We start from the raw sequence: 12809 nt of genomic DNA on the forward strand, positions 1-12809 counted from the left end.
TCATGTGAGGGATAACTCAAACACTTAGAAGCCTGTGTTCAAGCTCGTAATGAGGGCCGTGACCTATATATTACCACTAGGAATACACTGAGAGCAATTTGTAGCCGTTGATATTTATGAAATTGTTGAAATAATGCCATCCAAAAAGTCACAGAATAACTCGCTCAAGTGCCACAAACCATGCCAGCCGAATTAAGGCATTCATTCATTGTATCTAAATTCGAATGTCTCAAAACAGCACATAGAAAAACATCAAATTATTTAAGATGCGCAGATTTCAATCTATCACATTGCTGATTAATATTCTGAATAATATTCTCACCAATCTGCATTAGGTTAAGATCTGAAATGTGTATCACAGTAAACAATAATGAAATTTGCTGACAATTTTAATAAGCAAGCAAAGAGGAAATCCTTGAACAATGGGGAAAGAAGAGGAAATCCTTGAACAATGGGGAAAGAAGTTCTTTTCCCATTAATTATGAAATAAAAATTGAAGAAGAGAACACAAATGAAAATCTTTAATCTGCAAATGATCCACTCTCCTACATATAAACACCTAAAAGAATACCAAGATTATGCACTCTCATTAATCAAGCTTTCCCTTTCCTAGACTTCTTTGGAGGAGACTTCATGGATTTAGGCTGCTTTGCTTTCTTCGCACCAACTTTCTTTGAAGGACTCACAGCAATATTTTTCACTTTCTCAGTTTTTTTCACAACTTTCTTTTCCTTAGGAGGCTGAGGAGGATTAAGAGCAACAACAAAAGCAACAGAAGCAGCCGTTAACATTCTAGGATTTCTCCTTGCAGGTTTCGATATCTTATTTTCTTTTGCTGGTTCGGTTTTCTTATCAGTCTTCAGAGCCTTTTTCTTTGCAGGATCAGCTTTCTTTTCTGACTTCGAAGCCTTCTCCTTCTTACCCTCCTGTTCAGATAACTTGTAAGAAGCTTTGATCTTAATTAGTTTCCCTTTTGCAATATTGTTCTTCAACTGAGTAGTCAATATTTTCTTGAAATTTTCAGATAGAATATCCTTGTGGTTCTCTTCCACGTACTTAGCTATTGCGTATGGGCTTGAACCAGTCCTCTCTTTCAAAGCCATCAAAGCTTCCTTAATCATCTATCAACACTTAATCCCATAAATAAAATACATACACAATACCAATATATTTCAAATCTATAAGTCAAAATTTTAGCAACCCCAGATCAAAAAGAGTAGCCTTCGGATTCTTCTCCTTGGATGCTTGTGTAACTTTAGCCTTCTTTTCCTTCACGACCTTCTGTTCCACAACTCCCATACTTTCAATTTCGCTATCAGAAGACATATGGAATGAATTGATCGTAAATTAATAGATTTTACTGTTTCTTTACCTTCTAAGAATGGTACTAGTTGCAGTGAAAATGGAATTTTCACAATGACTGCAAACCCCTCTGATATCATTTGAGAATAAAATTTTTTATTATGCCCAACAAATTTATTTTTATTATAATTATTAGCCAAAATAATAAAATGCTTCTGTTGATACATTCGGGCAATTAAACGTTTAACTATTAGTGAACTATATTTATTGTCAAAACCTAAATTTTCCTTAGGCTCATAAGGAATACATTGAGTTTAAATTGAAATGGAAAAGATACATCATTCATTTGGTTATTTATAGAGATTCACTAGGTTTGGCTTTAAAAAGGAAAATGAATGCTGATTGGCTCATTTAAAATCACAAGGATTATTCTCTTTTTGGTGAGTTTTTAAAATTTGGCCCTACAAGTGGAATGAAATCCCTACGTGATCTACAGGCTTTCTTTATGCTACTAAAAATTGAAAATGCTTTATTCTTATCCAAAAGTAACAAAAATGTACTAGTAAGTGTTTTCTCCGTGAAGCACTGAAGCCATAAAATCTTGGAAACTGAATATACGTTGTGTGGAGAATCAAATGGGCAAGTATATAATTGTGTCTTATCAATTCACTTTCGTGTGTGTTTTTGCAGTGCTACAAGAAGGATGCACTGCGAAAGTCTAGACCAACATTCATGTTGCAGCTGAACCCCAGGTCACTGCAATAGCTCGTGCTTAAAGTTGTATAATCCAGCCAAAGTGACCCCAAACACCCCAATATGTTCACATTCCTAAGAACTTTCTCAACATAGGAATGTCATCTCAACCAAAAGTGTTCAGTTCAATCAGGTTGTGCTTCTTGCTTAGATGCTTAGTCAAACTTTATGAGGGCATGGAACGTTTGATCACCAAAACAATGACGCAGCAAATATAACATCGACCACAGTTACGCCAAATATTGAAATATGTAAAAGGTTGAAGGCAGGGGAATATATTTCCTTTTCATCGTTTTTAAATAAAAGAAGACGTCTATTTGGGGATCAAATTAATAAAACCGCACAGGGTTTGATTAGTTTCATACAAATAATGAGTACACAAAATGATGCGAGTGCTCATTTCTGTTGTTTCAATATCCCTGCCAGTATGCTATTCTTTTTCCCAAAAATCTTACCACTCAGGAACAACGCATTGTCATTTCTCACCAGAATAGAGTAGGTAACATAAAGTAGATTCTTTCTTGCGTTTTTTCCCTTTCTCTGAGATGGAAAAATGAAAAAAGATAGCAATGCTGGATGGTCTACACATTGTTTTGCTTCAATATCACCGTACTCTTCTATTCTTCTAGTCTTCAGTGCTACTGCCCAACCTGACAATGTCTTCAATAAGAATCGTGCCTTCTGTTGCATGAAATTAACAGAAGCTAAATAATTTTACTTGGATTGCGAAAAGAAGAATTGAATTCTCGAACGGAGTAAATAACAGGACTGTAACTCTTCCCTTGTCTACAGATAGTTCACAACTCGAGTGTAGAATGCTCCATTTAATGTGATGCTTTCTTGTTTCAAAAACTAATAACCAAAGTCAGCCAGAATGGATGAACCCAATCACTCTCTTAGCCTAGAATTGTTGGACATTTTATTGAACTTTCTTATTCTTCTACCGCTTCAAGAAATATCTTCTAAGAGTCGAATTTATGGAACTTAAAAGCTTATCATATTTTGCTTCCTGAAGGGTACTGTTATTAAATAGAAAAACAAATTAACTAAATAAAGCCATAAAGGTACCGACCTGTGTTTTTTGGAGAGTTTACTGATAAATTCTTGAACACCTTCCTTGCGTAACGTATCCTTGAGGTACATAGCTGCAGCTGCGACCTCTTCAGGTGTCCCTTTTCCATCAGAATCCCTGGAATGTGTCAGCCCTTAGTAATATGGTGCCTAGCTAGCTATGACATTCCGATGTACCTTATCCTTTCTTGTTAAACTGTATACTGCTGATCAAACAATTAATTATATGACCATCTCCCTCTTTCAGATAACGCAGTTCTCCACAGGTTAGAACATACTATGGTTATAATGTTAACTCTAATTTGGTGGGTATAAAAAATGGTTTTTCTATCTTGTGGTGTTGCGTCCAAGATGTGGAGGCCTTCAAGAAATGATGGTTTTAAATCATCATCCTTCAACATAACATAATCATGAGCAAAGCTGTCTATAAGGAACTCAATTACTCGACTAGTTGATTATGCTAGCTGATTACCTTCAAAACATAACCATGGTTAGATTCCCACGTAAGGAATATTTCATCATGACTAGTCAGCTCTTGTTGGATGCAACTCTGTGTGTGATTAGGTATGTGCCTAAGTAACTATGCACGAAACCCATGCTTCGCTCTGGCACACGCCACCTCTGTACATGTTTGGGTTTTAAATCAACTGGTCCTCAACAAGTTAACGGAGCACTACATAAATAGGTCGCGGTCTTCAAGTTTGTTTGGAGTATTAAATAGAAACCATCCAGTGGTTAAGCACCATTGGGGGCGAGTTTTTGCTATTTGCCCAATGTGCCTGTCGTGTATATGTGTCTATGGTTAGGATTGTGCCTACAATGTATGTGATCCTCAATCCCGCTGTGAGAGAGTGTTGTAGATGTCTTGCTCACCCCATGTGATTAATATTAGTCGAGCATCGAGCGCCTACCATTTGTGTAAACAGTGCTCCCTTAGTGAACATACATGGTATACCTTTTTGCATGATTGGGCTTCTGGGAAAGTGTTGTTGGTGTCATACTCACCCCCCATATTATAAGTCAAATATTCCCAGATCCCATTACCATGTTTCATAGTATCGTCTTAAAGTTGAATTCTACTCGGGACAATTTTGATATAAACCTGTTATTATTATTTTTATTCTCATCTCATCCCATAACGTGTTTGCAATAAGATTTCGGTCTTTTAAAAATTACACTTCTTCCAAAGTACTATACAACTGCAACTAGCCAATCATTTCAACCAGGCAATGAAAACCAAATTAAATGTTCAGTTCTTCTGTGCACTTCTACTAACGTCTATTCTAGATTAAATAAAGTGAGACTACAAACATACCAAAGATATTACCTTTTCTTAGCTCTTCTACTTTTAGTATGTGCAATCACAAGAAGGAGACTAAGGTTCATTGCCTAAGCAGCCTCATCTCTTTACACCTCAAAAGTCAAAACAGAAACTATGTCCCAGTCTTCCCTTACGTTAAATACCAGAAAAGGACACTCCAAAGTCTCCTATGTTTTGATAGCAACACAATGTATGTGTAAATATGAAAGTAGAGGGCGGCTCTATCGAAGGATACCACATTCCTAAAAAGCATCTTGTGCAACCACGTGACTTCTAATATCTCCTCATCAATTGGAAATCTCCACTACCAGTATGATGGATAGATTCTTTAAGGATTTGGGCTGTGACTGGGATAAACGAAACAAAAGGTAGGTCCCTCCCTCACTCAACTGGTGGGTAAAGAAGCAAGGTAGCATAATTTCAGAGCATCCCAATCACCAACTGGCAATGGGGGACGTGGAATCGGCCCCTTGGGTCAAATGCTGAAATAGCATGTTCTGATACCTTCATAAAGGTTGGAGCATCTAACTCAAAACCAATTGGCAATAGTTGGATAGACCTCAAGTTTTTTCTATTGTAATGCTAGACAATTAGACATCAAACTTCAGATGTGGGACTATTAATCTTTAAGTGCTCCAAGTAGTAAGCTTACTTGTTCTGTCTTAGGCTAGTTAATTGCTAGTCTTTCCTACCATGTTAAATGCAGTTCTATATTTTCGCAGGTAAGAGTATTTTTATCTAAAACAAAATATGTAGACGATCAAAAATGTACCATAAACAATTAGCAGACCACTCACATATCAAGTAATCGCCAAGATTCACCAATTTTAGCATCCACATCATTTATTTCCTTTCCAAGATTTTGGAGCATTGCATCCACCTGGAGTTAAAAGAGCATCACAAAGTAGGGTATCACTATAAAGAAACAAAGGGTTAACTCATTTTGAATATGCAAAAGATAGAAGTCTGTCGAATCCCTTACCATTTTTTAGTGCAGAAGAAACAGAGTCACCAGCTGAAACTTCAGAAGCGTGTCTATTTTCCTCTCTGGCAGCTCTGTATGCTTTCTTCGCCTTTTTTGCGCCTTCTGTACCCTCTTTCTCTACCGTGCTATTATACAATTCTATCTACAAAGAAATGATGCACTAGACGTATGGACATTTGATTATCAAAAGAGAGTATGTGTTACCATTACAACACTAAGAGCAATATAAATAATAGAACCAACAGGAAAAAGATAATGAAGTACAGCTGATACTATTACGGTAGTTTCTGCCGATAAGACGGGTCTGCAAGTACCAGCAGAAAGAATTATGCAAAAATATGAACATTTTACTTATCAACCTAAACAAGTGGTGATAAGAGTCTGACATGAATATTTTTCAGTCGATTCACTGCACGTTTCTGTTGATTAGCAAGAGAAATGTGACAGAGTTTAAAATAATATGTTTTGAAGAATCATCTTCCCAGAAATGGGCATTTACTCTACCGAATAGCTGTATTGATCTCCTCATATATGGAGGTCACTGCTTGGTGATGCCTAAAATACAAGACAGGGCTCATACTTAAGATCATTTATCCAGCACGCGAATAACTGTTTAACTGTTAGGGGTATATTCAGGTAATAAATTGCCTTCCCTAAGAACTTTAGGGTGAAAAGTGGAATTACTGAAAAAATAGAAAAAAAAAACAAAAAACAATACTTGTTTAGCAAAAAATACTCACGTAACACGCACTGTCAGAAGCTGACACAAGACTTGCATGAAAATGTAGGTAGGGTTTTTCACTTACCTCCTTATTGACAAGCCTCAAAAACGCCTCACTTTCCCTACAAACTGACTGCGGGAAGTAATGTCAAATGCAATGACATATCAGAGTAAATAATTAGACAAACTATACGAACATTCTACGTACGGAAGTATGGCTTTTTTTCAAAATCCGACACTTACTGAAGTGGAGGCTAGAACAGCTAATACACGACTGAGCTCACAGAGCTGCTCTTGTTGCTCCAAAGTTTTTCTTTTGCATGTTGCTGTGCTTCTTTTGCAGTAGGCATTCTCATCTCCTTTAAAGCAACATCCTCCTGTGTGGTCCCAGATTCTTCCTCTCGACTCCCAGATCCTTTCAAAGTAGCTTGCTCTTTCTCCTTTTGTTCCTCATCCTATCAATTCATTACATTAGTAAACTTTCTTATGTATCAAATTCCAAAGAGAATGTGATAAAGAGCAGATGTTATGTCAAACGGCTTGTGTCATGGAAATTACAGACTTATTTTAATACTACTTAAAATCGTGGTTGAATCAACCATACTGGTTGAATCAAACTCAACCCCAGAAGATGAAGTACACCAGAAGCAACAAGCTATATGGGATCGGATTAAAACAAGGCACAATTGCTAAGTTTCTCTTCAACTTGGGAAGCAAACTGTGGAGCTGATCTTTACCCAAGAAAAGGAGCCAAGCTAGACGCGAGTAGTAACATGTGGTGGCCTGAATTGGAAGCCCAGATGTCACTTGCTATAGAATATTAAATTTATAAACTCATGGAATTGTAAGGGATGACTCCTCAGTCCTCACACAAGTCCCCCTAGTCTAAGTTTTTCTTTTTTTTGTAATTTGGAACTCTTTTTCTATCAATACCATTACGCTTTAAGGGGAAAAAAATTGTTTGTAGTCGTATTTTCTCAACGCCAATTATGTCTCATGGAGGTGCACCAATTATTTCTCTCCTCGGACCCTGCAGGACAATCTCGCAGGATTTTTCTGTCTCCTTACTTTTCTTTCAGACTGGGAAAAGCATGATGTCTCATGGAATAGATACTAATAGTAAAGTAACAGTAACAATAACCATTATGTATAACGATAACAGTAACAATGTTGGTTTGTTGTTCTCACCAAAATGATACTTTAACATGCCAGTTCACTTTACATATTTATTTGGATGGGGTATAAGGGGGATACTGCTAAAAAGATTTATCTTCAACCTTTAAGTGTTATAGCCTTATAGGAAATACCAGTGTCTTACTACCAAGTAACCAACCAATTCGATATGATACTAAACCGAAAGCTTTTAGTGGCAAAAGGCACAAATGTTGCGTCATCATATATAGGCAACTGAGAGAGAGTGAGAGTATTCTAGTATAAGGTGAACAATCTCAGAATGAACAGCATACACATGGGAGGAAATATGTCATAATTGGTGCAGAAATCAAGAATTACGCTCTATTAAATCCCAAAAAAAAAGTAAAAATAAAAACAATAAGGTTCATATTCTGTTACAGCACTACTGATGCATTAAGCTATTCATATTTATATATTCAGAACAAAATAAGGGGAAAACCGTATTATCTACCCTGATATGTTCTTCTCCCTTCTGTAGGAACTCCAATTTCCTCCTCTTATCAGAAAGTGAATTTCCAGGTGGCATAGAAGTAATACCAACAGCATCGACAACCTCATCTGGTAGAGATTACATTGTACTCATAACAACCTCCTCGTGCCTCAGCTTTCAAGACACCATAAAGGATCTTCAGATATCAAAAGGAAAACGGTTAGCCGTGAACAAAAATATAAATGCATCTATATGGTGTTTATGGAGCTTCAATAACCTGGGGAGAATCAAAAGAGAAGGCGACACAGAGTAGTTAAAAGAAAAATCCAGCCAATCACGAAGCTGCAAAGAAGAAATATGATTTCAAAGAGTTGCAACCAATACAAAACTGCCCCAATTTTAAAAGGTGGAAGCACCATTATTTACTTCAAAAAGAAAATGGAGAAAACACAGAGACACACAAACTCTCTCACTCTCACACACGGGCACACACAAACACACACGCGCACACAAAAACACAGACATGCACACGACACACACAGATAATAAAAAAGTTCTTTCCAAATTCCCTACACAGATCATTTCAACTGCATCTGAGTTAGGAAGTATCAAAAACACAATGAAAAGCTCCAGAATAAGGTAGCTTATGAATATCTTGTATTAACAAACCTCTTCATAAGGAAATAATTTCTAAGTTAAATAATTTCGTAAGAAAAATATAATAAACTTAGAAATTTCATGCAGTAAAGAGTTGTTATTATTGTTTTCAATATCGTTGTTAGTACTTTCTTATTTCTCTTCAAATGTCATAGTAGTCCATTATGTAATTTTGATTTAAATATGCGACATTTTAGTAGCTTAATAGACTAAATATAATTCTACAGTACCAAGGAGAATTTGAGAGTGTGAGGCGACCGTAGTGGCATTGTTAGGCACATGCCACCCCCTTGTTATGCTCTGTTCCCTCCAATAACTCGAGCTTTTTGGTTAGAGTCTCCTAGTAAGTTTTGAAGGTTTGAATCTTCAGTCCATTAGTGGCGTTACAAGTAATAGTGTCGGGTATATTCTGAGGAATACTACAGAATATCCTGATATTTTGTACTATGATCTTATCCAGTATTTCTAAGGTATGATTCAGCAGAACAGGTGCAAGTCATAATAGCCCAAGAAAATTGTAATTTTAAAGAAAAATAAATGGTCAAGGTGTAACATGCTGATGCATTTTGTCAAGTGAAAGCAAACCTAATAAACCTCTGTCTCTGCAAGCGTGCCGGAGTTCAGCTTCTGAAAGTGACTCCACAGTCCACACCCTCCCCCTGGATCAACGCATCATCATTCTTGATCCTGGACAAATCAAACAGGATTGAAGTTCATGATGCAAGGTGTCCATCCAGCTTATTGAATACTACTGAAAACAAAGAAATGTAAGAGAAACATTCTCACTGGTTTTTTTTGAGGAATAACTAACTAAAATATTAATGTGAAATCAGCGTAACAGACTTTGTATGAAAAGTAAATTTGCCCTAGAGTAAAAGGACATGACAAGATGTGAAAAAAATCACTAAGTGAATGTTAAGAATTCAAGAACATGTGATAGCATAGACCATAAAAATATTTCTTATATGCAAGTAATCCATCACATAAGACTACAGTAAAAAATACAGAGGCAAACAAGGTTCATAGAATTGGAGGTTCAATTGCTCAATTACTTAGTGATATAGTTTTCTCTAAAATGAAGTAATGAACAGCTTGGAGAACCCCGTTCTGAGGATCATCTATATTGCGAAGGTTTAAATGGTTCAAGTCGGTAGCCTGCCCAGGTTTAAATCCATGCTAAGCTGATTTGCAGTCAAATTAGAACCTCAGTGATGTGGGACCATCTCACCGTTCAATTCTTTTTTGAAGCATGTAACGTAAATACGCCTCTGAGCCATAGGGGCTGATTCCCAGATATTTGCACATGCTTACTAAGCGGGGCCTGTAAGCACATTGGTACTCAGAAATTAAAAACAATCACATCAGTTAGACAATACCAATGAACAAAAAGTAATACCCACTTTCTGATGTTGTCCAGTGTAAGCTCATCATTGAACAACTTCGCAAATCTTAATATCTCCTCATTAGAAGCATGAGCTCCCTTCCTAATCTACTTCAACACATATATGCACATTAAGTTATAGGGTACAAAAATAATAGCACATAGAAAACTCCAACCCAGAGAAGAACAGGGAGTAGTGAACTTCACATCAATACCTCATTTAAAAATTTACCCAGAACTTTAGCAGATTTCTCAATCTCGCCACTTCTTCAGTTCTGGACTTCCTTTGCCATTTCTTTGACTGTGTCCTGCAGAAACTTTGCGTACTCTATTCTTGCAATAAGTCTCCTTTTCAATGCTTCCAACAAGATGAGTTCCTCAAGTTATGCAACATATTCCCTTCACAATATGAAAGGGTACATCAGGGCACATGAGCCTAATGGATATATAAAGGTCAGAGATGGAACATGAGTAGGAGCCACATTTTGGTAAGAAAAATACCTGTGCTTTCATCTTGTGTCCTTAAAAGTAGATGGCAACATATTAGGGAATAACTTCAGGAACACTGGCAGCAACAGCTCCATGAATGGAACCACTCTAAAAATATCAGCAGTTCTGCGTGTCAGCTGTCTCCTTTCTCTCCTAGAAAGACTTCTTCCACGAGCGAGTTTTAATAGCAATCTGTAGCTAATTCTAATGGCAAGCCAGATTAGCTTGGTACCCGCCCAATAACGCTGCATGGCTGACTTAAACTCATCTTTCCAATGCCGAGATTTATTCATCCAATCCTCCCTGTGAGGTAGAGAAAAGATCCAATAAAACAATTAAACATGAACAAATAACTGGTTCAGCGAAGTTTCCCAGGGCAAACAGATTTGCATTAACCTTCTCATCAGAGCCACAGCTTTCGAAGCAGGACCAATCCCCAAAATGAAATTACGTACTCTTTGGACAAAGATCTTAGCACACTTTTTAAACTCTAGCTAGTGTTCTGTTTTTAGTTTTTCTTTTTCTTTTGATGTGCTAAACCCTTGGACAGCATGATCACAATCCTTATGGGACACCACCTTTTTTCTGCTTGGCAACTTATTGATCCCCCTTTTCTACATCGTCAAATTCAGGTTCCCTTGCTGTGGAAGTAGAAGCATTACACGGAAACACGGACTCCAATCTTCCACTTCCCCAATCCGACACTAAAATTCCACTAGAATTTAGGCTTACTGAATCCTATAGATGAAATGCCGAATAAATTTTCAGGAGTAACTGAAACCATGAACTTTTCGTTCTTAATATCACCATCTGAAAATTGACTACTTCCAACATGTGAATGAAGATGTGACGTCCTCCCCTGCTGGATGGAATGACTAGTGTGCCAGTTCAGGTAACTGAGGAATCTCTTCTTTTTAAGAATTGCTCTTGAAGCCACTATCAAAGACTTTTCCCTTCTCCAAATAAACTTATGATTCTCATCTTTGACGCGGCCACGAAATAGGCCAAGCTGATAAAAGGATTCACATTCATCAGCTGTTTGGCTCTCAATCAAAACAACAACGATGACAACAACAACAACTTTGCAATCAAGAATTTCATCAACTTTGTAAACAATCAGGTATCCTCACTGTCCGAAAATTCATCAAATCCCCTCCTCTCCCAACTTCGTTTTTCAGGAAAAAAAAAAGAAAAAAAGACGGTTCTCAGTTCAAGTGTCCTCAATTTCTATAACAAAACGCATGGGTATCCTCAATATTCAAGATTCTTCAGCACATATTCTATCTCAAGTCTCAAGTCTCAACCACACTTATATAATTCCTACACATTCAAACTAAAATGTATGCAAGTTTTAAACACATATAAAATCCGTTATAGAATCAATGATCATCTAATCCATTGTAAATTTGTTAATAAAAGTAACAAGAAAATAAACGTGAAAGACTTACTCCTTTGCCAAACAGACCGAGTGAGGTGCAAAACCCCTGGAAGAAGTATGAAGAGTGGGCTTAAACCCCGAAGCTTAGGAAGTAACACGTGGGAGTGTGGGGCCATTCTCAATTTTGCATGGACATATCATGTGTTGCTCTAGCCGTTTCAAAAATCGGTTTTCGAAACTAATCGGTCAAGGAGCGATATGCGATTAATCGGTGATTTAATCGGTTATGTCGGATGTATATATTTGATGGTTTCAAAATATATATTAGTATAATGCTAAATCTACCGTGCGCCAGATGTACCGAAATTAATGGCGCGCGTTTTCTAGCCACACATTTGAGAGGGTAGAACCGGAACAAACCGGGTGAACAAGTCAATGTAACAAAAAAGTCACATAAACTATTATTCCAGGTAAACAAGTTAATCCAACCAAAAAGTAACAAAAAGTGACATAACATTCGAGTATGATATATATAGAGTCATATCTAGCAGTGATTCGAGCGCTAATAATATATACTACCAAACATATAAAACTCTTATTTGCATATATTATAAAAGTGAGATAACTCTATCTATGATTCAACTACCGAACGTATAAAACTCTAATTGACATATGTTATAAAAAGTGACATAACATTCGAGTATGACATATATAGTGTATTAGTGTCATACCTATAAGTGATTCTAGTGCTAATATATACTACCAAACGTATAAATTGAATGCTTGTCGCATATATTATAAAAAGTGACATAACATTCAAGTATGAGATATATATTGTCATATCTATCAGTGATTCTAGAGCTTATGATATACTACCCAATGTATTTTATTGACATATGTTATAAAAGGTGACATACAATTCGAGTATGACATATATAGTGTCACATCTATCTGCGATTCTAGCTTATGATACTACCCACCGTATAAAACTCTTATTGATATATGTTATAAAAAGTGACATAACATTTGAGTATGACATATATCTATCTGTTACGCTTATGAGACCCAACGTATAAAACTCCTATTGACATATCTTATGAAAAGTGACATAACATTCGAGTATGATA

General features: G+C 36.6%; 2 pseudogenes across 2 annotated transcripts; both read right to left on the bottom strand.

The window, feature by feature from the left end:
* Window positions 1–306: 306 nt before the first annotated feature.
* Window positions 307–1583, bottom strand: LOC147509894 (histone H1 pseudogene; annotated as a pseudogene). Its single transcript, XR_015218633.1, has one exon. The product of XR_015218633.1 is annotated as a histone H1 pseudogene (transcript).
* A 726-nt stretch (window positions 1584–2309) lies between these two features.
* LOC147509895 (uncharacterized) lies at window positions 2310–11858 on the bottom strand (annotated as a pseudogene). Its single transcript, XR_015215967.1, has 15 exons — window positions 11753–11858; window positions 10701–11429; window positions 10333–10607; window positions 10031–10191; window positions 9835–9923; window positions 9663–9755; window positions 8988–9121; window positions 8055–8119; window positions 7799–7973; window positions 6397–6608; window positions 6239–6286; window positions 5430–5574; window positions 5245–5327; window positions 3128–3329; window positions 2310–2736 (listed from the first exon to the last, which is right to left on the bottom strand). The product of XR_015215967.1 is annotated as an uncharacterized LOC147509895 (transcript).
* Between the last annotated feature and the right edge of the window lie 951 nt (window positions 11859–12809).

This window comes from Coptis chinensis, chromosome 3 (assembly GCF_015680905.1).
Source record: "Coptis chinensis isolate HL-2020 chromosome 3, ASM1568090v1, whole genome shotgun sequence".
NCBI lineage: Eukaryota > Viridiplantae > Streptophyta > Magnoliopsida > Ranunculales > Ranunculaceae > Coptis > Coptis chinensis.